The sequence below is a fragment of the Nomascus leucogenys genome, chromosome 4, assembly GCF_006542625.1.
Source record: "Nomascus leucogenys isolate Asia chromosome 4, Asia_NLE_v1, whole genome shotgun sequence".
In the NCBI taxonomy this organism is placed as follows: Eukaryota; Metazoa; Chordata; class Mammalia; order Primates; family Hylobatidae; genus Nomascus; species Nomascus leucogenys.
In genome coordinates this window covers 70643064-70658522 of record NC_044384.1, presented here as the reverse complement: position 1 = coordinate 70658522, position 15459 = coordinate 70643064, and the positions used below count along the sequence as shown (strand labels likewise).

At 39.2% G+C, this 15459-nt stretch overlaps 1 long non-coding RNA gene across 1 annotated transcript; it reads right to left on the bottom strand.

The window, feature by feature from the left end:
• Positions 1-1519: 1519 nt before the first annotated feature.
• Positions 1520-15069, bottom strand: LOC115834694. The gene is made up of 4 exons (XR_004029581.1): positions 15014-15069; positions 14709-14795; positions 2006-2241; positions 1520-1646 (listed from the first exon to the last, which is right to left on the bottom strand). It is a non-coding gene; the product is annotated as an uncharacterized LOC115834694 (long non-coding RNA).
• Positions 15070-15459: the final 390 nt, after the last annotated feature.

Sequence of the window (15459 nt, the reverse complement as noted above, 5' to 3'; positions counted from 1 at the left end):
CCCTTTGACGTTGCTCAGTACTTCAGCCCTGGATCTGGATGGAGTTGGGAGAGGGCTGAGGTGCTAGGGCCAGCAGCTGAGGGCCTGAGGGATGGCCCTTAACTTACAAGTGGGAGGAAGAAAGTGGGGTAATGGTGAACTCTAGAGGCAGCACCCCCACTCCCTGGAAGACCCCTGGTTCACACAGTCATTATTTGATATGGTTCAGTTACTGGACACAAAAACATATCTATTTATTAACCTACCTGCATCTCTGTGAGTTCAAACAGTTCTCTGTTTAGAAGCTGAATTCAAGCATGAAACAGCATTAGCTGATTTTTATCTTGTGTTGTGTTTTGTTGCTTTGACAAGACTTACTGGCAGGTTACGATTTATGACTTGTTTTACATGATTCGTGGGTAATGTTTGCAATTATATTGATAAAGTAAACATTCCTCACATATGCAATTCCATTATGCACTTAAATACTAGACAGTATTGAATGCTGAAAGCATTGAATTGCTTGAAAAGTTTTTCTCAGTGGGCCTCAGACCCAAAGTCTGCAATAACAACGATTTATAATGTTTGAGGAGGTTATAAATGTACTTAAAAGTATTCAACGTATTATAATTGTGTTTGGTGCTTCCTGGCCAGTGCTGTGTCCTGAGACATGGCAAGCACGGTCCAGGTGACCATGGTGGGTGGAGGCCGATGGTCAGGGGCCAGCACCTGGAACTGAAAGTAGCTGACTTGGATAAGGCAAGTTTGGGACTCAGACCCAGCGGCAGCACCTGGTGAAGGTCTAGCCTGGCAACCTGCATGTGGTGTCTCAGCTGGATGGTGCCTAGGGGCTAAGTGTAAGGCATCCAGGGGTCTGACCTGAAGGGAGGTAGAGGTTACTTGTTGCAGTTTGAAGAGAACAAGCAATGAGAGTTATCCCCAAGGAAGACTGGCTGTCCACAAGGCATGTCTCCCCAGGAATGCAGGAGGCCCATTAGCCTTACCCTGGTCCTTGGCTTTTCAGGCTCAGAATGTGATTGTTCGTGTTCTCAGAAGTATTAGAGCGAGAGGACTCACTCACACAAAATTCATCAGGGACTGATGATTAAAAACCAAAATACCAATTTATTAGTTTACAATAAGAACTCAAAGCAGAGCAGATAATTTGCTCCGTTGCGCAGCTTATTCTCTATTAGCAGGCAAGTCTTCATGGGAGCCAAGTTACCATCAGGAGCTTCTCAGGGAGCAGGGGCGCTTAGCAAGAGGAGGCTGATGTGGCAGCCCCATGAGCTCATTCCCTTAACGGGACATCCTGCCGCATGAACAGGTTTCTGCTCTCTGGTGATAGAATATCTTCTCCTGTGCACGGGGCAGAAGACACGGCCAAAATCTGCTCCTCACTTGCTCTTTTCTCTGTTTGCATTACTGATCATTCTGCTTCTTCTTGGCACACTGTTTCTAAGGTAGTCCAGCATCTTTCTAATTTTAATCAGGTATTGCTGGCCTGAGAGGTATTCTGGCTTTTGATAATAAATTGGCATAATTATGTTCCAATCTTCTAAATGCTTGTTTGGGAATTTAGCTGTCAGAGATGATCCACTTTCCAAGTTCCTGGAGTAGGGAAGTTGTGGGAGAAAGAATCCCTCATTGTTGAACTGAAGCACTACCTGTGGTGAGTAGTTAAGTAAAGTGATAAGGATGTCAGGAAGAGCCATGTTTAAAGACCTAAGACCCAGGAAAGCATGCAACAGGGCTAAAAACACCGTTATATTCATTGGTGCATCACTTTTGGCATCCAAACTGCATGAGGCACAACCTGAACTATGATTAGGTTCAGTACTGCAGATAGAAGACAGCAAAAACGTTCCTTCCCTTACCCCTCTCTCCTTCCTTCCTTTTCTCTATTCCTTCCAACAGTTAAGGCTTAATGGCTTCCATATATATCCTCACTTAAAATACAATCTGCCAAATACTAATTCTGATTAATAACAATTTGCACTGTGTACCTGAAACATTCCATGTTTACCTGATATTGTCAGCATTTGTTTGTCATGCTCAGCTTCTATCTTGGAGATTTGCTTTTCATTTGGTGTAACTTCCAGATAATTGGAGTGGTTTTATTCCCCCTTATCCATCAACTCCATCTTGATTTACTCCTTCAGAGATTTTTTTTTGCTATTGTTTACCTTCTTTTGGTCTCCTCCTTTCCTCCCAGTGGGATGATGCCAGATGGATGCTTCATTTTCTTTACCGATTGCCTCCCTGCAACATTTGCTTCAATTAGAGGAACTGGCAAATCTAAAAGGTTCTTAAATATTTCAGACAAATAAATGGCAGATAAATTTCTTAAATAGTTAATTGTTGGAACTTCCACTTCTGGGAAGATGGAGGAGATGTAGTTTTCCCTATTCCTCCCACTAAGTACAACTAACAACCTTGAACATTATATGTAGAAAAAAAAAATAAGAAGACTCTGAAAAGTGGGGAGAAGAAAGCACTGTCTAGGGATGTGGGAACCCAAGAAACAGCATAATGATGGGTTCCCTAGATTTTCTTTTTTGCCTCCTGTCTTCTAGACTTGGAGCTAAAGAAATCAGCACCCTGTAAACATCAATGGACATAGACAAAAAGAGCCCCAACAAAAGCCTTCTCTCTCTAGACAAAGGCCCAGGCAGGGAGCGGTATAGCCAGATAGAAAACTTTTTGATAACAAGTGCTCTACTGCTGCTGCCAAACACCACAGAAAAAAATGATGGCCAACCCACGTGAATGGGGAGCCTAGACCTCCACTGTTATCAGGACCCTCAATCCCTCCATGGGGTGGTGTCAGAAGAGGGAGAGTAAAGAGCTTGGACTTCTACCCCTGCCAGCCAGCAATGAGACCCCCACTTCTCAGTGTCATTTGAGGCCGTGTGGGAAGCCTGTACTTCCCACACACACAACAGGAATAAAGGTTGTGTTACAGGAGGCCTAGTGGAGATTCTGGACCTTTGCTGCCATCCTGAGGAGTACTGAGGCCCTGGGGGGTCAATGGAGGCTATGTGGGGACAGTGTGGGGACAGTAGTGAGGCACTTCTGCTACTCCCAGTCAGAGTGATAGCTGCAGAGGTCTAGTGGGAAGCTAAGCCTCCCCTCCCCTTTCTGTCCAGCAATACTGAGGATCCTCTCCCCTGTGGGGATTATAACATAGTCTGAATGGGAAATGTGGACTTCTAGCCCCATCTGGTGCTAATGAGGCAGCTCTCCCCACCTGCTTCTACTGAAGTGGGGTCAGAGGAAGCCAGTAAGGTTTGAATAAGATTCAGAGTCTCATTAAATACCCAAAGTGTCCAGGTTTCAAAACCAGACTACTTGCCATATCAAGAACCAGGGAAATAACAACTTGAATGAAAAAATGTAATCAACAGGTGCTAACACTGAAATGTTGGAATTATCTCGCAAAGATTTTAAAGTAGCTATCACAAAAATGTTTCATTAAACTATAAACAAATGCTTGAAACAAATAAAAAAGATAGTTTTATTACCTAAATAAATAATACAAAAAATGGAAATTTTGTAACTGCAGAAATATGATTACCCAAAATTTAAAAAGCAAGCTGATTGGCTCATTAACAGAAGAATGAGTATGAGGAAGGAAAGAATGAGGAAGGAAGAGCAATAAAAATTACCCCATCTGAAGAAAGAGAAAATAGACTGAAAGAAAAGCCTCAGGGTCCTTTAGGATAATAACTAAAAGTCTAATTTTTTGTTGTTGCTGTTGTTGAGAGAGGATCTTGCTCTGTTGCCCAGGCTGGAGTGCAGTGGTGTGATCATAGCTCACTGCAACCTTGACCTCTTGGGCTCAAGAAACCCTACCACCTCAGCCTCTTAAGTAGCTGGGACTTACAGGCATGTGACACCAAACCTGGCTATTTTTTTTTTTTTTTTTTTTTTTTTACTTTTAGTAGAGATGAGGTATTGCTATGTTGTCCAGGCTGGTCTCAGTTTCATCTTCCTGAGTTCAAGTGATCCTCTTGCCTTGGCCACCCTAAGTGTTGGGATTACAGGTATGAGCCACTGTGCCTGGCTAAAATCTAACATTTGTGTCACTGCAGTCCCAGAAAGACAGGAGAAAGAAGATAAAGCTGAAAAAGCAGTAAAGAAATAATGACTGAAAACTTCTCCAATTATTAATTTTTTTTTTTTTTTTAGAGACAGGGTCTCATTCTGTCACCCAGACTGGAGTACAGTGGCACAATTATAGTTCATTGCAGTCTCAAACTCCTGAGTTGAAGTAATCCTCCTGCCTCAGCCTCTGGCACAGCTAGGACTACAGGCATACACCACTGTGCTCAGCTAATAACTTTCCAGTTTAGACAAGATTCACATATCTACAGATTTAAGTAGCTGGAAGAATCCTTGAACAGTTCACATCCAAATAAATCTACATCAGGACAAATCATAGTCAAACATCTAAAAACTAAGGACAAAACATCTTGTAAGTCACAAAAGAGAAAATATATTTTACATGTAGGGGAAATAAAATTCAAATGACAATGATTCCTCCTCAGAAACTAGAAAAACCAGAGGAAGGGGCACACTATTTTTGAAGTTCTGACCTGAAAGAAAGCAATTATCAATCTAGAATTCTATACACTGAAAATATCCTTCAGTAATGAAGAAGAAATCAAGATGAAGGGGAAACTCACCAGCAGTTCTTTCCTAAAAGAACAGTAAAAGAAGTTCTTTACAACGAAAGGGAAAGATATGAGAAGGAAACTTGGAACATCAGTGTACTAGTCTGTTCTTATACTGCTATAAAGAACTACCCAAGACTGGGTAATTTATGAAGAAAAGAGGTTTAATTGATTCACAATTCTGCAGGCTTAACAGGAAGGATGACTCGGAGGCCTCAGGAAGCTTGCAAACATGGCAGAAGGCAAAAAGAAAGCAAGCACTTTCTTCACATGGCAGTGGCAGGAGAGAGAGCGTGAAGGAGGAAGTGCTGCACACTTTTAAATAATCAGATATTGTGAGAACTCACTCATGACACAGCACCAGGAGAATGGCGCTAAACCATTAGAAATTGTCCCCCATGATCCAGTCACCCCCCAGCAGGCCTCTCCTTCGGCATGTGGGTATTACAATTCAACATGAAATTTGGGTGGGGACACAGAGCCAAATCGTATTATTCCACCCCTGGACCCTCTCAAATCTCGTGTCTTTCTCACATTACAAAACACAATCATGCCTTCCCAACAGTCTGCCAAAGTCTTAACTCATTCCAGCATTAACTGAAAAGTCCAAGTCCAAAGTCTCATCTGAGAAAAGACAAGTCCCTTCCACCTATAAGCCTGTAAAATAAAAAACAAGTTAGTTACTTCCAAGATACAATGAGGGTACAGGCATTGGGTAAATGCTTCCATTACAAAAGGGAGAAATTGGCCAAAACTAAGGGGCTACAGGCCCCATCCAAGTCTGAAACCCAGCAGGGCAGTCATTAATTATTAAAGTTCTAAAATAATCTCCTTTCACTCCATGTCTCAAATCTAGGTAACACTGATGCAAGGGGTGGGCTCCCAAGGCCTTGGGCAGCTCCGCCCCTGTGGCTCTGCAGGGTACAGCCCCTGCAGCTGTTTTCATGGGCTGGTGTTGTGTGCTTGTGGCCTTTCTTTCCAGGTGTTCATAGTGCAAACTGTTGGTGGATCTACCATTCTGGGATCTGGAGGACAGTGGCTCTCTTCCCACAGCTCCACTAGGCAGTGCCCCAGTGGGGACTCTGTTTGGGGGCTCCAGCCCCACATTTTTCCTCTGCACTCCTCTCCATGAGGATGCCAACCCCGTAGCAGACTTCTGCCTGGACATCCAGGCATTTCCATACATCTTCTGAAATCTAGGCAGAGGTTCCCAAGACTCAATTCTAGTTTTCTGCATATCTGCAGGCCCAACATCACATGGAAGCCACCAAGGCTTGAAGCCCGCACCCTTTGAAGCCATGGCCAGAGCTGTACCTTGGCCCCTTTTAGTGACAGCTGGAGCTGGAGCATCTGGGACACAGGGCACCATGTCCTGAGGCTGCACTGAGCAGCAGGGCCCTGGGCCTGGCCCAGGAAACCATTTTTCCCTCCTAGACCTCCAGGCCTGTGATGAGAGGGGCCATCATGAAGGTCTCTAAAATGCCCTGGAGGCATTTTCCCCATAGACTTGGTGAATAACAGTGGCTCCCCATTACTTATGCAAATTTCTTCAGCCAGCTTGGGCTTGAATTCCTCCCTAGAAAATGGGTTTTTCTTTTCTACCACATGGTTGAGCTGCAAATTTTCCAAACTTTTACACTCTGCTTACCTTTTAAATATAAATTCCAGTTTCAGACCATCTTTCTTTACGCAAATAAGCATAGGGTTTTAGGAGCAGCCAGGTCACATCATCAAGGCTTTGTTGCTTTGAAATTTCTTCTTCCAGATACCCTAAATCATCTCTCTCAAGTTGTAAGTTCCACAGATCTCTAGGGCAGGAGCAAAATGCTTCCAGTCTCTACTAAAACATAGCAAGACTGACCTTTGTTACAGTTCCCAATAAGTTCCTCATCTTCATCTGAGACTACCTCAGCCTGGACTTCACTGTCGGTATCACATCAGCATTTTGGTTGAAACCATTCAACAAATCTCTAGGAAGTTTCAAACTTTTCCACATCTTCCTATCTTCTTCGGAGCCCTCCAAGTCTGTAGGAAGTTCCAAACTTTCCCACATCTTCATATCTTCTTCTGAGCCCTCCAAACTGTTCCAAACTCTGCCTGTTACCCAATTCCAAAATCACTTCCACATTTTCATGTATTTTTATAGGAGTACTACACTCCTGGTACCAATTTTCTGTATTAGTCCATTCTCACACTGCTATAAAGAACTACCTGAGACTGAGTAATTTGTGAAGAAAAGAGGTTTAATTGACTTATAGTTCCATAGGCTTAACAGGAAGCAGGACTGGGAGGCCTCAGGAAACTTATAATCATGACAGAAGGCAAAGGGGAAGCAGGTACTTTCTTCACATGGCAGCAGGAGAAAGAGAAGAAGGAAGTGGTACACGCTTTTCAACAACCAGTTCTCATGAGAACCCACTCATGAGACAACACTAGGAGAAGGGTGCTAAACTACTAGAAACTGCCCCCATGATCTAGTCACTGCCCAGCAGGCCCCTCATCAACATGTGGGGATAACAGTTCAACATGCAATTTGGGTGGGGACACAGGGACAAATCATATCAATCAGGAAGGAAGAAAGAATAATGGAAAGAGAAAAATATGCATAAATACAATACATGCTACCTCTCTTGAGTTTTCTAAATTTATTTGATATGTAAAGCAAAAACTATTGTGCTTTCTGATGTGTACCTAAATGTGTATAGAAGAAATATGTAAGACAATTGTAGATGTGTGATGGTAAAGAGAGGTAAATTTTCCAAACCTCACTTGACCTGGTGAAAGGTTGCCACCAGTAGACTGTGCTAAGATACATACATATATCTATCTCCCTAGAGTAACCATTAAGAAAGCTACACAAAGAAATAGAATAAAAAGCATTGTAGATAAATCAAAACAAGGTTCTAAATGAATGTTTAAATAACTAACAGGAAGGAAAAAACAGAAAGGAAAATCAGAAAAGATAAATGGAAGACAAAAATGGAAGACTTCAGATGTCAATAATATTACATTTAATGTAAATAGTCTACATACACCAATTAAGACAGAAATGGACAATTATTGATTAAAAAATGACCAACCAAATACATTCTATAAGAAACTCATACCATGTTCATGGATTGAAAGATTTAACGTATTAAAGATGTCAATTCTCAAATTGAGGTTTAATGCAATTCTTATACAAGTTTAATGTGATTCCTATCAAAATTACAAAATGTGGTTTTGCCTATTTCTCTTTCCAGCTCAATCCATTTTTTCTTTACATATTTTGCAGCTCTGTTTTTGGTGTGTGTGTGTATATACTTTGCTATGTCTTACTTGGTGGATTGACTCTGTTATAATTATAGATATCAATGGATTTACCCTAAAATTTATAAGGAAATAAAAAAGAATTTAAATAACTAAAATAATTTTGAAAAAGAATAATAAGGTGGGAAGAGTCAGTCTACTTGATTTCAAGACTTACTATGTACCTTTGGTAATTAAGACTGTGTAGTATTAGTGAAGGAATAGTCACATAGACAAATGGAACAGATTCAAGAACTGAGAAGGAGCCCCACACAAATATGCTCAACTGAGTTTTGGCAAAGGTGCAAAAGTAATTCAATGGTGGAAGGATATCCTTTCCAGCAACTGATGCTGGAGTAATTGAACATCCATAGACTAAAAGGTGAACCTCAACCCAATTCCCACACTTTATACAAAAATTATCTCATAGTTAATCACAGACCTAAAAGTAAAATTTTAAATGATAAAACTCCTAGAAAAAAATAGGAGAAAATCTTTGATATCTAAGGCTAGGCAAAAGGTTCTTAGACTTGACATTAAAAGCACAATTCAGAAAAGGAAAAAAAACAATAATTTAAACCTCATTAACATTTAAATCTTTACTTTGCAAACGTCCCTGTTAGGAATAATAAACTAAAAGTGGGAGAAAATATTTGAAAACTACATTTTAATCAAAGTACTAATATCTAGGATATGTAAAATTGTTCAAAACTCAACTATTAAAAAATTCAATTAGAAAATATGCAAAGGCATGAGTAGAGATCTTACCAACAAGGATATACAGATGGCAAATAAACATATGAAAGATATTCAACATCTTTAGCCATCAGGTAAATGCACATTAAAATCACAAAAGCTATTGAGGATGTGGAGAAACCAGAACACTTACACATTGCTGATGGTAATGTAAAATAGTGTAGTTACACTGGAAAATAGTTTATCAAATCAAATAAAAAACCAAAACGTGCAGGCAACATGTGACCCAGCAACTGTATTCCTGGCCATTTATGCCAAAAATGAAACTTGTGTTCACACAAAACTTTGTACCTGGATGTTCATAGCAGCTTTATTCATAATCATGCCAAACTGGAAACAACCCAGATGTCTTTCACTCAGTGAATGGTTAAACAAATTGTGCTATGTCCATACGACAGAATACTACTTGCAGTAAGAAAGAACAAACTATTTACATGCACAACACCTTGGATGAATCTCTAGAGAACGATGCTGGGGAAAAAGCTCATCCGAAAGATTGCACCTTATAGAACTCTACTTATAAAGAATTATTAAAATGATAAAATTATAGAAATAGACAATAAATGAAGTTCCCAGAGGTGAGAGGGAGGCCCAGAGGGAAGTAGATGTGACTATACAAGATATAAAAATAGATTATTTGGTGACGAAATTGTTCTGTATCTTGAGTGTACATTGTCAATATCCTGCTTGTGGCAATGCACTATTATTTTGAAAGAAATTATCATTGGGTAATCTGGATAAAGAGTACATGGGACCTCTCTGTATTATTTCTTAGACCTACAAGTAAGTCTAGAATTATCTAAAAATTAAAAGTTAAATTTAAAAAGAGTTAATTATTATAAATAATGAATTGATTTTAATATAAATTTTGTAACACTCTGGGAAGAATTTACTTTGGAGCTGTTTGTCTCTTATTCACCTTACTCCTAGTCATAAATGAGTGTTTTTCCATTTGAAAGTTTCTGGTTTTTATTTTTAGAGTTAATTAACTTACCCATTTATCAAGCGTCATCTCTTAATTCAGTACTGAATTAAGCAATTTTAATTAGTAAAATAAAAATTATAAAACTTAGCAGTGTTTCAATCTAAGAGATTCTGAAAATTGATTACAATTAGAATTTTAGATTTTTCTTCCCCAAATTATATGAATTTCAGATCCTAGTGTTTGTTATCTTTATATTTTATTTTTAAAGATGATAAGTACAGTTTTGCTTTACTTGTATTCCACTTGGAGAAAAAACATCTGATATCATCAAGGAGCAGAGGAAACATGGAAAAACAGCAAGTTATGACAAACATAGGAGGTAGCATTACACAAAATAAATTTCACTTAAATTCATCTTACTAAGCAAATGAATTAACCTATGAGAAGCTATTTCTTAACCTATAAAATTGGTGTTATAGTATCTGTTGTACTGGGTTGGGAGGAAGGCTTCCTAACTTGTGAAGTGTCCTGCAAATGTAAGTAAAGTCTTATATGGTGCAGGCAGGACAAGAGTAACTGAAAAAGTCTTTCATATAAAATGGATTATGGGTGGTGTGACATTTATTTAAATTTTGGAAGACACATAAAGAGGCATCCTTAGGTAAATTAGTAAGATATTTGAGATCATGTTGAGGTTTTCAGCTATGAAAATACTGGAGGAAGTACGGAGCTGACAGGCCTTGTATGGGAGGGATTTTCACTTGCTTCTAACTTTGCACTTATTAAGATTTTAAATTATGTTATTCAGGTTACATTTTAAAATATAACTGGTAAAAATAAATATTTCTGAGATATTTACAATTCACTTGTATTTCCCCATGCCCTTTAATCCACATATATTTTGGAGCTTTAGTTATGTTTATTGATTTATAAAATATTTTTACATATTGATCCTTTGTCGTGCCTTTTACTCATTTTTAAATTATTTGTTTTAAATGTTCAACTATTATTATTAAGGGCTCAGGAATTCTTAACCTTTAGTTAAATTTTTTATTTTTCTTTGCTAATTTTTTATATCTTTAAAATTTCCTGTTTATGTAATAAAAAATATATTTGTGTCTATTCTTTCTAGTTTTCTAATTTTTTTTACATTTGTTGCTTTAATCTATCTGTTATGTATTTGATTTTATAGTGTGAGGAGAATATCTGCAACATTTTGACTTTCAAAAGTTTGTTTTATCTCTAATTTTCACTTTAAGTATTCTCAGTTCTGATTAATAATCACTGAGATCAGCATAACTTTATAAATATTAATTTCATTCAGTAACTTCAACTGTTGCTACCACCAAAACTTTTATCAATATACTTGAGTAGAAATCAAATGAATTGATATACAGTAGTCCCTCCTTTATCCTTGGAGAATACGTTCCAGGACCTCCAGTGGATGACTGAAACTGCGGCTAGTACTAAACCCCATAGGTACTATGTTTTTCCTACACATACATACCTGTGATGAAGTTTGATTCACAGTAAGAGGTTAACAATAACTAATAATAAACTAGAGCAATTGTAACAATATACTGTAATTAAAGTTATGTGAATATGATCTCTCTCTCTCTCAAAATATGTTATTGTACTGACTACACGGATTTCAGTCTGCTGTTAACTGTAGGTAATGGAACCGCAGATAAGAAGAGATCTCTGTATTTACTATACTCTTCTGCCTGTGGAGTTGCAAGTGTAATCTTTCTTGACAGCAAGAGTGCTCACAGGCTGGGCACAGAGGCTCACGCCTGTAATCCTAACACTTTGGGAGGCTGAGGCAGGTGGACTGCTTGAGCTCAGGAGTTTGAGACCAGCCTGGGCAACATAGTGAGATCCTCTCTCTACAAAAAATAAGCAAACAAAAAAATTAATCAGGTATGGTGGCACACGCCTGCAGTCCCGGCTACTTAGGAGGCTGAGGTGAGAGGACTGCTTGAGCTCAGGAGGTCAAGGCTGCAGTGAGTTATGACTGCACCACTGCACTCCAGCCTGGGAGACAGAGTGAGATCCTGTCTCAAAAAAGAAAAAAAAAACCCCAAAACCAACAACAAAAAGAAAGAAACCAAAACAAACAAAAAAGAAAGTGCTCACCAGAAATTAGCTGCAGAAATTTAGCAACACGTGGTCAGGGTGCTCTGGGAAAAGTTATTATTTTTGTGCAAAAGTAATTGCTGGTTTTGCCATTACTTTGAATGCCATTACTTTTAATGGCAAAACCAGCAATAACTTTTGCACCAACTAATATTCACAGCACTTAGGGAATTCAGTTACATTTGCTATGGTCATCATGAAGTGGAAAGAAAACTGAGATCTAAACATATTAGTGGCTAGCCCAAGTTTACTCAGCATGTTAGAGGCAGGACTTGTACTAGGAAAAACTACTGCTCCTTTCCTGCTCAGGTTTCTTTCCGTCACACTGTAAATAACCTGAAAACCGCCCATTCATCACAGAGCATGGATTTGAAACCTAGACTGAGTAATGATGCCGATTCAGCTCACTTTACTCCTGGGTTCTTCTTGTGTGGGAGAAAAGTGGGATTAAAATACGGGCTTGTAAACTATTTGGTATTTGTAAAACAGAAACAGCCACGAATCTGTTTCTTTCTAATGTATTCTTCTTTTGTGCATTTAAAAAATCACTCCTCAAATTTTGTTTTTTCACAAGTTTAGCAATGAGAACTAATACACATGTAACACGACATCAGAGCAAGTGATTTGAGATTACATTAGCATGTTCCGTTAGTTTATTATTTATTTTATTGACTGGCCTTAATGGAACTGGCATTCTTTATAAAAATGTTTCTGTCTCCCGTGAAGGGAATATTCAAATGATTTCATCATCGTTCAGAATCCTTCCTTAAGGTTCTAGAAATCAGTATTGGTGAAGCACTAGGTTATGTAGAAACAGTGTGAATTGGGGTGGTTAAAGGTTTAGTATGAATATGATTAGAATGTTAGAAAGCTACTCAAATGCATTGAGATTAAGGGAAGAGACCCTGGCTACACGATCAAATAAGGCCCATATGTGCTTCTTTTTGAGGGTGGAGGTGACAGAAGTAAGAGTAAATATGTAAATTATTTAGAACATATTAACATTAATTATTTCTAAAGATTGTATTCTGATATCTCAAATTTATTTGGCTAGAAAAGTTAGAATTATTAATACTAGAAGTCATAAAATGGAAATCAAAAATTTCTGATGCCTCATCAGTAAGGCATGTTGTTTTTTCTTTTTGTATTTTCAGTATTCTTGCTGGAGGCACTGATGAATGGCCTGTCCTGGAGCCTTCACAGAGGCATGGGGTGCTTAGATACTAAAACAAAATTATTTGGCAGGGAAGAGATTGTTTATGCTTTTCTTTTATTGCTTACTAAAGGCCAACATTCTACTTTAGAGAGATCAATATTCTTGAATTGCAAACTTTTTAGAAGCCTAAAGGAAATGAATCCTTGTCGAGCTAAATGTTAACCCTCTCCCTGTTATTGAAAACAGCAAAGCTGTTTTCCTGCTACAATTTTTTTTATTATACTTTAAGTTCTATGGTACATGTGCACAACATGCAGGTTTGTTACATATGTATACATGTGCCATGTTGGTGTGCTGCATCCATTAACTGGTCATTTACATTAAGTATTTCTCCTAATGCTGTCCCTACCTCCTCCTCCCACCCTACAAGGGGGCCCCGGTGTGTGATGTTCCCCTTCCTGTGTCCATGAGTTCTCATTGTTCAATTCCCACCTATGAGTGAGAACATGCGGTGTTTGGTTTTCTGTCCTTGCGATAGTTTGCTGAGAATGATGGTTTCCAGCTTCATCCATGTCCCTACAAAGGACATGAACTCATCCGTTTTTATCCCTGCATAGTATTCCATGGTGTATATGTGCCACATTTTCTTAATACAGTCTATCATTGTTGGACATTTAATTTTGCTCTGCTTTAGAAGAAAGAAGAGGTAATCTCCCAGGAGCCCGTGACTGGTTAGCTTTAGTTTTAATATTACAACCAACCCTTTCTTCCTCTCTTAAAAAATATAATCTGGGTCTGCAGCTCCTGAAAACAATGTGAATATTTGCTAAGTGTTCAAAGGCCCCCCAAACCTCGCATGTGTCCCTTGTCTCACTGGGCTATGGTTGAATTACCTCTTCTTTCTCAAGGGTTCAGCTTAAGCGTTATCTCTAGGGCGACTTCCCTGGCTCCTTAGAGCAGTTGGCCTTCCTGGCACATGTCCTCAGAGCTGCCTATTTTTCTTCTGTCAAAGCACTTCTTATTTTATTCTTAATGCTCACTTAATTTTGTCTTCTCTGCTACACTGTAAACTCCACGAAAACAAATACTATATCTAATTTGTTTTTAAGAGCAGTGTTTTGTGCAGATTAAGGCACCTGATAAATATACGTATTGCAGGACTGACTGAGAGTCATTAACCAGGCTCGCACTATGCCCAAGGCCCTTGGAGCCTGGGTGGGCATCACTACATTCACCTCAGACATGAAGACATGAAAATTCAGAGAGCTGGCACAATTTTCTCTGGGTTCGCAATGAGAGGTAATTCTGGTAGTTTCAAACCCAACCCTATACATTGCCTGAGTATATGCTCCTTTTGCTATAAAATGCTGCTTTCAACATTTTCCTAAGCTCCAGATAGTTTTGGGAGACAGGATATAGGAGGCCCCTGGTTTCCCATTCCCTGTGGCCTTGTTGAAAACACTGCCCAGGGAAGTCTTCTTGCCCACTCTCAACTAAAATTATGTCAACAGGCGATGGACTGAAGGCGACACTCTCATCCTCTGGCTAACTCACAACTTTCTCTGGTTGTTGCAGTGGACAACCAGAGAAAACTTTCTGGGCTCTGACTTGGGGTGGTAGTTTTACAGTCTGAATTTAAGGCTGGGGCCTCATTTTGAAATGCTCTGGGATGCACTAGGACCACAGATTGCCAGCAACACCACTATCCTGGAATACGTTAGAGTTTCAGAGTCCCAGGAGAAAGGTAAGCCTGTTGCAGCCTACCTCACAGCCTCAAAGACATACAGAAGACCTAACCAGAGCAGTCTTCTACTTAGTTCAAATGAAGCTCTGTGGCCCCAGGGAGTCCAGATCTGGTCCAGCACCTGTTTGGTATGGCCTGCAAGATAAGAATGGTTTTTACTGTTTTAGAATAATTGGAAAAGTGTCAAAGGAAGTGTAATATTTCATGACACAGGAGAGCTATATGAAATCCAAACTTCTGTGTTCATGAATAAGGTTTATTGGTACATAGCCACACTCATTTACTTACGTATTTTCAATGGTCAGTTTTGCACTAAACACTAGAGTTGAGTGGCTGCAACAGAGAATACCTACCCTGTAAAGCTTAAAATATTTACTGTGTTGAGCTTTAGAGAAAATGTTTGCCAATTCATACTGTAGTTGAACATTATAAAGAAGAAATTCATGCCGTTAATCAGATGGCGAGGTTGTCTCTCCCAGCAATCTTTCAATCTAAAAACCTTCAACTACTAAAAATTAATCACCTGTGAAACATTTTCATTGGTTCCAACAATAGCAGCAACTACAAGTGCAAATTTCCACATCTCTCCAACCTTTAAAACCAGAGCTGGCCAAGCCAGAGTTTTTCTCATCTTGTCGGCTGGGGTCACATGTTCCGTTACCACGTCAGAGGATGTTACCATCACTGTGTCTGTGATCAGAACTTAGGCATAAGCTACTTCCACTCTCCAACATGCAAAACTACTCTTCCAAGTTGTGGGTAAAAGGAAGGGTTTGAAGACTGGGGTGCCAGCCAGTAT